General features: G+C 44.5%; 1 long non-coding RNA gene across 1 annotated transcript; it reads left to right on the top strand.

Moving 5' to 3' along the window:
- Window positions 1-991: 991 nt before the first annotated feature.
- On the top strand, window positions 992-1,576 carry LOC142183486 (uncharacterized). Its single transcript, XR_012711777.1, has 3 exons — window positions 992-1,060; window positions 1,400-1,483; window positions 1,526-1,576. It is a non-coding gene; the product is annotated as an uncharacterized LOC142183486 (long non-coding RNA).
- Window positions 1,577-11,169: the final 9,593 nt, after the last annotated feature.

Genomic DNA, 11,169 nt, shown 5'->3' with positions numbered 1-11,169 from the left:
GTCCACAGGAGGTAAGTCCCAATAGGCAGGAGGTATGTCCCAATAGGCAGGAGGTATGTCCCGGTCCGCAGGAGGTATGCCCTGGTCGACAGGAGGTAAGTCCCAATAGGCAGGAGGTATGTCCCAGTCCGCAGGAGGTATGCCCTGGTCGACAGGAGGTAAGTCCCAATAGGCAGGAGGTATGTCCCAGTCCGCAGAAGGTATATACCCCAAATCACCCCCCCCCCCCATACAGCCGTCACCAACTAAGAGGAAGATGAGACTCCACGGACTGTTATACCCAAATCACCCCCCCCATACCCACCACTCAGCCCCCCAACCCACCACTCACCCCCCCCAACCCCAACTTCTCCCCCCCCCCCACTTTACTAGCCAAATATCTATTCGGATGTGCCAATAAAGCTTGTTTGATTCTTGATTCATTAATTCCATATACCGGTGCGCATGAGGTATATTCTGGTTGGCAGGGGGTATGTCCTGATCCGCAGGAGGTATGTCCCGGTCAGCAGTAGCTATGTTCTGTTCGGCAGGAGGTATATTCTAGTCGGCAGGAGGTATATTCTAGTCAGCAGGAGGTATATTCTAGTCGGCAGGAGGTATATTCTGATCGGCAGGAGGCATGTCCTGATCCACAGGAGGTATGTCCCGGTCAGCAGAAGGTATGTCCCAGTCGGCAGGAGGTTTGACCCAGGATCCGCAGGAGGTATGTCCCGGTCGGCAGGAGGCATGTCCTGATCCACAGGAGGTATGTCCCAGTCAGCAGGAGGTATGTCTCAGTCCGCAGGAGGTATGTCCCAGTCCGCAGGAGGTATGTCCCAGTCGGCAGGAGGTATGCCCTGGTCGACAGGAGGTAAGTCCCAATAGGCAGGAGGTATGTCCCAATAGGCAGGAGGTACGTCCTGGTCCACAGGAGGTAAGTCCCAATAGGCAGGAGGTATGTCCCAATAGGCAGGAGGTATGTCCCGGTCGGCAGGAGGCATGTCCTGATCCACAGGAGGTATGTCCCAGTCAGCAGGAGGTATGTCTCAGTCCGCAGGAGGTATGTCCCAGTCGGCAGGAGGTATGCCCTGGTCGACAGGAGGTAAGTCCCAATAGGCAGGAGGTATGTCTCAGTGTGCAGGAAGTATGTCCCAGTCCGCAGAAGGTATATACCCCAAATCACACCCCCCCCCCATACAGCCGTCACCAACTAAGAGGAAGATGAGACCCCACGGACTGTTATACCTAAATCACCCCCCCACCCCACCCATACCCACCACTCACCCCCCCAACCCACCACTCACCCCCCCCAACCCCAACTTCTCCCCCCCCCACTTTACTAGCCAAATATCTATTCGGACGTGCCAATAAAGCTTGTTTGATTCTTGATTCAGGGATTCCATATACCGGTTCGCATGAGGTATATTCTGGTTGGCAGGGGGTATGTCCTGATCCGCAGGAGGTATGTCCCGGTCAGCAGAAGCTATGTTCTGTTCGGCAGGAGGTATATTCTAGTCGGCAGGAGGTATATTCTGATCGGCAGGAGGCATGTCCTGATCCACAGGAGGTATGTCCTGGTCAGCAGAAGGTATGTCCCAGTCGGCAGGAGGTTTGTCCCAGGATCCGCAGGAGATATGTCCCGGTCGGCAGGAGGCATGTCCTGATCCACAGGAGGTATGTCCCAGTCGGCAAGAGGTATGTCCCAGTCGGCAGGAGGTATGTCCCGGTCAGCAGAAGGCATGTCCTGATCCACAGGAAGTATGTCCCAGTCGGCAGGAGGTATGTCTCAGTCCGCAGGAGGCATGTCCCAGTCGGCAGGAGGTATGTCCTGATCCACAGGAGGTATGTCCCAGTCCGCAGAAGGTATGTCCCGCTCCTCAGGAGGTATGTCCCAGTCGGCAGGAGGTATGTCCCGGTCAGCAGAAGGCATGTCCTGATCCACAGGAAGTATGTCCCAGTCGGCAGGAGGTATGTCTCAGTCCGCAGGAGGTATGTCCCAGTCGGCAGGAGGTATGTCCCAGTCGGCAGGAGGAATGTCCCAGTCGGCAGGAGGCATGTCCTGATCCACAGGAGGTATGTCCCAGTCCGCAGAAGGTATGTCCCGCTCCTCAGGAGGTATGTCCCGGTCGGCAGGAGGTATGTCCCAGTCGGCAGGAGGCATGTCCTGATCCACAGGAGGTATGTCTCAGTCCGCAGGAGGTATGTCCCAGTCGGCAAGAGGTATGTCCCAGTCGGCAGGAGGTATGTCCCAGTCGGCAGCAGGAATGTCCCAGTCGGCAGGAGGCATGTCCTGATCCACAGGAGGTATGTCCCAGTCCGCAGAAGGTATGTCCCGGTCCTCAGGAGGTATGTCCCGGTCGGCAGGAGGTATGTCCAGGTCTGCAGGAGGTATGTCCCAGTCGCAGGAGGTATGTCCCTATCCACAGGAGGTATATCCCGGTCCACCAGAGGTATGTCCTAGTTTCAACTCATCTACTGCCCATTCCTCTTTCTGTCCTGTGAAAGTTGGGAGGTTGGTTTATCTCCATTAAAATGTATGTGTGTATTCTCTGTTTTACACAAGTGATACTGTAGGATGCTGAACGTGAACAGATAATCCTATTAATAATCCTATTCTCCTACAAACCTCCTTCTGGGCTCTGCAATTCCTAATTTACAGGGACCCTCACGGCTTCTCAAGGTGCACATTACTGGCATTTAACCATAATATATGAAAGGTGACATGATTCAGGACAGACTTATTATACCAAACATCAACCAATAGTGAAGGCTTTATAGGTTTTCTTTGATACTCCGCGGTCCGTGATCAGTTCATTTTATGCATCCGTATATCATCCCTTATGGCCTGAAAATAAAAATTAAAAGTGTTAGGGGTTATAAAAAGGTCTTATTTCTTTTCTCCACCCATAGCTGTACATTTAATGCACTGGAAAGAGCTCAGGGACTAGTGTGGGGCAGTTTTTGGGAAACTTAAGCCCTTCCCGCTCTGCACCCTACTATTATGTAGTTAATGCTCAGTGCTGTAATGCTGCGGGCACAGGAGCAGTTACACAGCCGAGGGCCAGGATCAGTCGCCGGAGACAGAAGATACTCCAACTCTTGTGGATTAATCCTATGGATGCTGTGATCGGTAGCGATCACGGCATCCATGGGATCCGAAGGCAAGATTGCCAATCTTTGGATCCTCCATGATAATAGAATTTTAATCTGCTAATAAATGTGCAAACAATCTCATCGTCAATTGGAAGGCCACCATAATAATACTATATTAATATTAGGAGGAACATCAGGGAGAAGATCGGGAGCAACTATTTTTAGGGGAGAGGGGATTTGTGGGTGTTTGTGCAGCCATCACGTACAAAGTTACTTGGGCCTAAAGAGCAAATTTTTATATTATTACATTTACAAATTATATCATAATACTGGAAATCAATACGATCTAACAAAAACTAGAGGCATAAAAACACATGCGCGCATGCGCACACACAGATAAAAACCAGATGAGTACAAATATTCACAGGTACATGGCCTGGCCTACCAAGATACCAAAGGATCCGGCCAGTTCACTGTACCTGTGAATATTTGTACTTATTCTAATTTTATGTTTGCGCATGCGCGCATGTGTTTTTATGTATTTGTGAGGTCTGTGTTGGGCACCCCACACTGCCCATTTTTATTTTTAATTAATTTATTTATATTTTGTTTAATTTTCTATGTTTTCACAGTTTTCACAGACCCATAGACTTTCATTGATGTGATGCATCAGCCGCGTCCGCTCCTGTTGTGTTTTTGTAGACTCACGATCTGTAAGTCTGAATAAAACCCTGAATAAATATATTGAAATGAATGAGTACATATGGCATATGTGAAAACTGCGAATTTGAAGGATACCATAGTTGGACACTAGAATAATTTAATCTGGTGGGCTCTAGGACCCTTACTCTGACACTGCACAAATAATAGAGATAATTGGATGACAACCAAAGGATTGTTAATTATTAGAATTTCCTAGATATTTGAGGTCCTCACACATATTGTCCATGGCATGGTCCGCGCAGAGAAGAAACGGCACAAAGGATTGCGGTAAACGACGGTTCTGATATTTTGTACATCGTCTCTCAGCTCATCCTCCCTCTCCGAATTCTTCTCGCTTACAGATCCTTTTATGTGCCTGTATAGACATTAGATTAACTCCAGTCATCACAATATTCAAAGTAACTTCTAAGCTTTTAAGATTAAAAAAATCATGCAAATTTAATCTGCGAGCGCGAATAATTCAGGCTCTTACATATATTGTTGTCGTCTCACATTATATATCCAGTTAGATGAATTGTTCTAGCAGTGCGCCAATGGGGAAAATTCTCTGAAAAGTGGTAATTTAGTGATCAAAATTATCTAGTAATTTTAAAGGGAACTTTGTAATAGTGGATCTATTTAAAATCCTGTTTGTGTTGTAAAGGAGGTGACTGCTGCAAAGATAATCCCTATAGAATGATATTCTATTATTTGGTTTAGTGGTCAGAGTAAAAATTGCAGGATATAGTAACATTTTAAATAAAATTGTCAAAAATTCTGAATGTTTCACCTAAATGCGTGTTTTACACGAGACAACAATGTAACCCAACAGACACTGAATGGTTGCAGTAAAATGTGAGTGACAGCGACTCTCCACGGCTTATGGATGGAGACTTGCACTTATACTCTTATTTATTGGATCACTTAGTATAAATGGCTCAGCATTTGTTTCTTATGCCTCCATCTTTATGTATATGCAAAGACATGTTCGGCCTGATTTCCGGAGAATGAAGGACTGGGCACTTGACATTTCTGTCTCCTCTGGGGTTGCGAACAGACTATTATCCCCTAATAGTAAGTGGCCGGATACATTTTCAACATGGCCACATCCACATCAATAATAGATGAGTTTGGCTTTGCGCCGCTTTACTATACGTCCTTTAAACATCAAATGTCAACAAGCATTAGCTTCTCCTTCATACAACTCAAGAACGTTCTAAGAATCAAACATCTGATCCCAAATAAAGATATGCCAAAATGAATTCGTGTTTTTGTGTCCTTGAAGCCGGATTACTGTATCTCAATGATATCTAGCATGGCCTGCTGTAGACAAGACTTCATCACCCTTCAGCTTTCCTGTAATTCTGGTCTTTGATTTATTGGATTGTAATAAAAATTTATTTTTGCTTTTTTTTAAATTATTTTTTTATGTACATTTAAAATTCTAATTATTTTTAATATATATTATACATTATGTTATCCTATTAATATTATAAATGTGAAAGTTTGTGAGTTTGGATGTTTGTGGGTTTGTGTGTTTGGATGTTTGTGGGTTTGTGTGTTTGGATGTTTGTTCCTCAATCACACTCGAACGGCTGAATGGATTTCCTAGAAATTTCACACACACTTACATATCGGCCAGGAAGGGGTAATAGGCTACTTTAAAAGTGCCTCACTCACCCCAAAACGTCACCGCGACCCTCCAAAGTTGTCACCTGCTCCACTGTCGGGCCGGGTATGACGTCAGGGGAGGGCCGGAGGTGCAGCAGCAGGGACGTGGGGTCCCAGCCCACGATGCTGTGGGAGGTGATTACCCTGGCCGCAAGGAAAGGACCTTGGGGGGCCACGGGCCACACTGCAGGTGGATCACTCAAAGGTGAGGGGACAGCGGACGAAGTCGCAGGTTATAGCTAGTATTATATATATAGTAATCAGACCTTATATTATTCTGAAACAGAACTCCCTGCTTAGATACAGATTTAAAGCAAATGGATCACCATTTTTTTAATGATTTTCTTTTTAATGATTTAATGTTTTTATTTTATTTGTAGAATTTTTTATTATTATTATTTTTTAAATGTTATTTCCTAGCATTTTTTTTTTATATATTCTGTGCAGGGAGGGGAATAAATAAGCTGTGATACGCTGTATTGACCGTAGTGTAGTGTAATGATGGGTCAGTGGTGTTATCTATAGAGGTGTTCTCTTCTATTGCAATACTGTCAGACACTGTAACCATGCTGAAAATAGGAAAAAATTGTATCTTTTTCAAAATAGAGATCAATGGAAAATTCTTTTCAAATATTTTTTAGATATTTTTTTTTTTTTTTTTCATATGATTAACATGAAAACTTGGTTTAAAAAATAGATCATGTTTTGGTGAAGGGAACCTCATGTTGAATATCTAGTCTAATCTTCGTGGAGAAAGACACATATGACAGAATTTATTAAGTAATATAGATTATCAGGGTAGAGAGGCAGTAAAATGTATAATGCATTAATTTAACCCCTTCCTGCCAATGGCATTTTTTGATTTTCGTTTTTGACTCCTCTCCTTCTAAACCCCATAACTTTTTTATTTCTCCGCTCCCAGAGCCATATGAGGTCTTAATTTTTGCGGGACAAATTTTTCTTCATGATGCTACCATTAATTATTCTATATAATGTACTGGGAAGCAGGGAAAAAATTCAGAATGGGGTGGATTTGAAGAAAAAATGCATTTCTGTGACTTTCTTACAGGCTTTGGTTTTACGGCGTTCACTGTGCAGCCAAAATGACATGTCCCCTATATTCTGTGTTTCGGTACGGTTCCAGGGATACCAAATTTATATGGTTTTATTTACATTTTGACCCCTAAAAAAAATTCCAAAACTGTGTTAAAAAATTTTTTTTCTAAAAGTCGCCATATTCCGACGGCCGTAACTTTTTTATACGTAAGTGTACGGGGATGCAAAGGGCGTCTTTTTTTGCGGGGCCGGGTGTACTTTTTAGTTCTACCATTTTCGGGAAATGTTATTGCTTTGATCACTTTTTATTCAAATTTTTATCAGAATCAAAACAGTGAAAAAACGGCAGTTTGGCACTTTCAACTATTTTTGCCGCTACGGCGTTTACCGAACAGGAAAAATATTTTTATAGATTTGTAGAGCGGGCGATTTCGGACGTGGGGATACCTAACATGTATATGTTTCACAGTTTTTAACTACTTTTATATGTGTTCTAGGGAAAGGGGGGTGATTTGAACTTTTAATTCTTTTTATATTTTTTTATATTTTTTTTAACTTTTTTTTTTATTTTATTTTTGCATTTATTAAACCCCCTAGGGGTGTTGAACCCCAAGGGGTCTGATCACTAATGCAATGCATTACAATGCTAATGCATTGCAATGCATTGCAAAAAAGCATCCTTTCTTTTGCAGGCTGCATACACCAGCCTGCAAAAGAGAGGCTTTGCAGACAAGCCTGGGAGCCTGTACAAGGCTCCCGGCTGTCATGGCAACGGAACGTCAGCCCTGGAGCATGCTCCAGGAGCCGGCGATCCCGGCCAAAATGGCGGCGCCCATGCGCCGCCGGGAAAATGGCGCTTAAGGCAGTAGACACCCGGCGGCTATGGCGGCCACCCGGCTCCCGGGCGGTCGCCATAGTTACAGACCCGACATGCGCCGTACTATTACGGCGCATGTCGGGAAGGGGTTAAAATGCTCATCCTGGGTTTAGGAGTCCAGTGGGCGGTCCTAGTCTCTGACAGTTTTTCTGTATGTGTGCACTCAGAGAAGGCGGGCTGCCAGTCACTGATCGGACCACCCCAGCTCAGTCCCAACCTGGTGGTCAATATGGGAATACCACTTTATTGCATCCATCCAGCTGTCTTGTAAGGTGCACATAAGACTTATATCTATAAGTTTTATATGTTTTGTATTTGTATCCATTTGTAACTACGAATGTATGTATAAAACAAATATATTGACCGTATATAAGAACAGATCGCTGTTTAGCCAGCTGCCCTGGTTATTACGTGAAAGGGACACTAGATTTGTCCCATGCCCAAACATGCCAAGGACACAACTCCGCGAGGTACAAATGGAGGCATTGATCGAGAATGATTGAATTAAGCTGCTGCTTTTTCACGCCTCTCCCTATGCCTGTCTATCTATTTGCTTTCCCTGGACACACTCCTTGGTGACCTGAATAGGACAACCTTGAGCTCGGGAGCATTTCTTATAGATGCTTAGCCGTGTGCAGCCTGAGATTCACAAGGAAAGAGCTATATAATATACAAGGAACATCAAGGTAATAAACCTAATACACTGCAGAATTGTCGACTTATATCAATATATTAACTTAGTCTGCTCGGTGATACCTTATGGAAAGTTCTACGTTCTTCCTTATTACAATAGGTTCCTCATTGGGTCCCTGAAGACATTAGTTCTTGTTATAAGAACACTATTAAAGCCAGCTATTCTTGTCACTTATCGCTTACCTAAGCCTTCCATTAAAAAGCTTAGTCCCTTCTTCCAGTTTATTATAAACTCATAATGCATTCCATTGATAAATACAGATAAAAGATTCATAGCGGTAAAACAAGTCTGGGGAGAAGCTCATCCCCAAGTCCCAAAGCTATGTTAAAAGGCTGTTGAATCCAAGCCGAGTCTCCGCTTACAGTGTTCTCCGCAGCTCCATTCCCTTTAGTAAGTACACAATGTCGATGTCCTTTTCAGTAGACAAATATTTTATTTTCAGTGTTGTTTCTTATCTATAGCTCTTATACCAGAAGAACAGTTACTGACACATTGATAACCTTTGGCTGGAAAGTCTTATCAGTAATCCAAAGTTGTTCCAAGACTGAGCAATTGTTCTTCATGGCCAGGATAATAGGAACTTTTTGTATTTTCTTTAGGATCTTTATTACTTTATATCTTTTATAGTCACCCAGTTACTAAAATAAAGCCTTGAAATGTTCGTGGCTGTGACCAATGACAAATTGCTTGTCTGGCTTACTTGTACCTTCCTGAATTGGCGCAGGAACTGACCAGGAGGGAAGGAGTTGGCCAGGACGAGGGGTGGGCAGGAACAGACGACGACGTAGGGAGTCATTCTATAACAGGCAGGAGTGTTAAACCTTTTAGCCTGTAAAGCTCTTGGTACACATCAGCTCTATCACCAGTTGAGGAGGGATATTTAAGGCTTGTTCTCAATGTCCCAGATGCCTGCTATTAGTTAATTATTACAAGGTTTGGCTCCAGAATTCTGATCATATCTATTTGTTGCTGTTATACTGACCATGGTTTGTTCTCTGGATATTCTCTTATCTTCTGATTTTGGCATTGACCCTGATGTCATGGATTGACCCCAGCCTTGATAGGTTTACTTTTTTTTTTTATTTAGCTTTCCTGTTTTAATCCGCGTAGTAAGCATTAACTTGAGTCTTGGTTTGTATTCACATTGCAGAGGATCTATTTTCTGTATTAAGCTACTGGGACAATAACATGGGTCCAAATTCAGCTTAAGTACAACTGACTTTGCGGTGGGCTCTAGTGAGGAACGTTTGGAGTGCTTTGGATCTATCTCTCAGTGCAGTGTGAGATTAATATTGCTTGTTCTACTGCTCTCTGGGATCGGATATTTCCTGCATGTAGAAATTCCTTGTCATTGACCAATGAGAACTTCAGTCAGTTGAGTTAGGAGGAACGTGCTTATACAGACGTGTTAACATTAGTGCAGAGGGATAGCTAATGTATCCGACAAGAGGGGTTCCTTGCAACATTTGTTCATGAATTTCCTTATATATCATCAGTGCCACACCTCCCATGAGGCGACCTGAAGCGACCGCTTCAGGCGGCGCTATGCCAGGGCAGCACCGCACCTCCCATGAGGCGACCTGAAGCGACCGTTTCAGGCGGCGCTATGCCAGGGCCTCGGGAGGGCGGCATTTTTGCTGACCTAAGCCAGTCCAGAACAAGCTGTCCTGGACTGGCTTAGCATCACCGTGTCTGCAGCCCGACACGGGAAGCGAGCGGTGTATTGGGGTGGCCCTGCTGGACGCAGCGCTGCTCCAGCGGCCGCCCCTCACACTCAGGCAGAGAGCAGGTCCTCTCCCTGCCTGCTCTCTGCCTGCAAACGCTGCTCGCTCTGCTCGGCCACGCCCCCTTTCCACTCGACCCCACCCCCTTCCACTCAGCCCCACCCCTTTCTTGCGCCCCCACCCCCCAGCTCCGTCCCTCCTTGGGGGGGGGGGGGTGGCGGCAGAAAGCCCAGGTTCATCCCTGTGTGTGACATATAGTTAAATTATTATAAAACCCTCAGAACCACATGTACGAAAACCCCTAAAACATGTCCAGGGAAAATGGTCCAGACCAGAAGTGGTTAATACTTTGTTTTACCGTATACAGAAAATAAAAGGGATGTGATAAAAGGAAAGACCCCCATGTGGAGCCGATGGTGAGGTAGAAAGCTTCTGCCTTCTCAATTATTGAGAAAATACTGTAGTTGTCAAGATCAATGACACAGTTTGGTGCTGGGAAAGGTAAAGTACGGTTAAACATCTTGAAATGGTCTATTTATAAAAACAAAGATTGATCGGTCTCGCTTTTATGTGGCTCCTTATGGATATGAAAGCCGAAAGAATAAAGTAGAAGGAAAGGCCTTGATACAAGAACATCTGAGTAAAATGTAAGACAAACAAATGTCTCCTTGACCAAGTCAAGTCTATTCTTCAATGTAACGTACAATGACCAGAAAGGGAAAATATTGGAGAATTATTCAAAAAAGGGTCAAAAGGAAAAGAAATAACTAAATAGTCTCATAGACAGAATCATCGAAATTATGGATCTGTCCTTGAAAATCTGTAGCTAGAAGAAAGATCATTGTGGTCAAACACTGTTCACAAAGTGAGAAAAGCTGAAACAAAGCAGCAAGTGTAATAAAAACACTCATGTTCAGTAGTATATACTGTATAACAAAAGTAAGCTTGCCAACAATGGCATTTACTGTAACTAAACCACAATCTGGGCCTCAAATGAAATGAGAATCTACCTATCGTGAAGGGGTTTACTGGGCAGATTTTTTTTCTATAAAGGTGTGTTAGTGCTAGTAATGGGTTAATAAGTACACCCATATACCTTTAGCAGTGTTTGCAGTGAGTTCTGAGTGTCTCTGGTTGCTGCTGCACCCTCTGCCTTTGTTTACTGGGTTTTAGCTTCCTGCTGTGCAGCTTCCTGTGTAGCTGCTGCACTAACCCCTCTCACTCTCCGATGTAGCAGAGCTGGCCGTGCGCTGAGCTCGATCTCCAGTGTAGCCGAGCTGAGTGCACGGCCAGCTCTGCTTCATGTCCGGTGTAGCAGTGCTGGCCGTGCACTGAGCTTGGCTGCATCTCCGGTGTAGCCGAGCTGAGTGCAC

The sequence above is a fragment of the Leptodactylus fuscus genome, chromosome 10, assembly GCF_031893055.1.
Source record: "Leptodactylus fuscus isolate aLepFus1 chromosome 10, aLepFus1.hap2, whole genome shotgun sequence".
Lineage (NCBI taxonomy): Eukaryota > Metazoa > Chordata > Amphibia > Anura > Leptodactylidae > Leptodactylus > Leptodactylus fuscus.
This window is presented reverse-complemented; position numbering and strand designations above follow the sequence as displayed.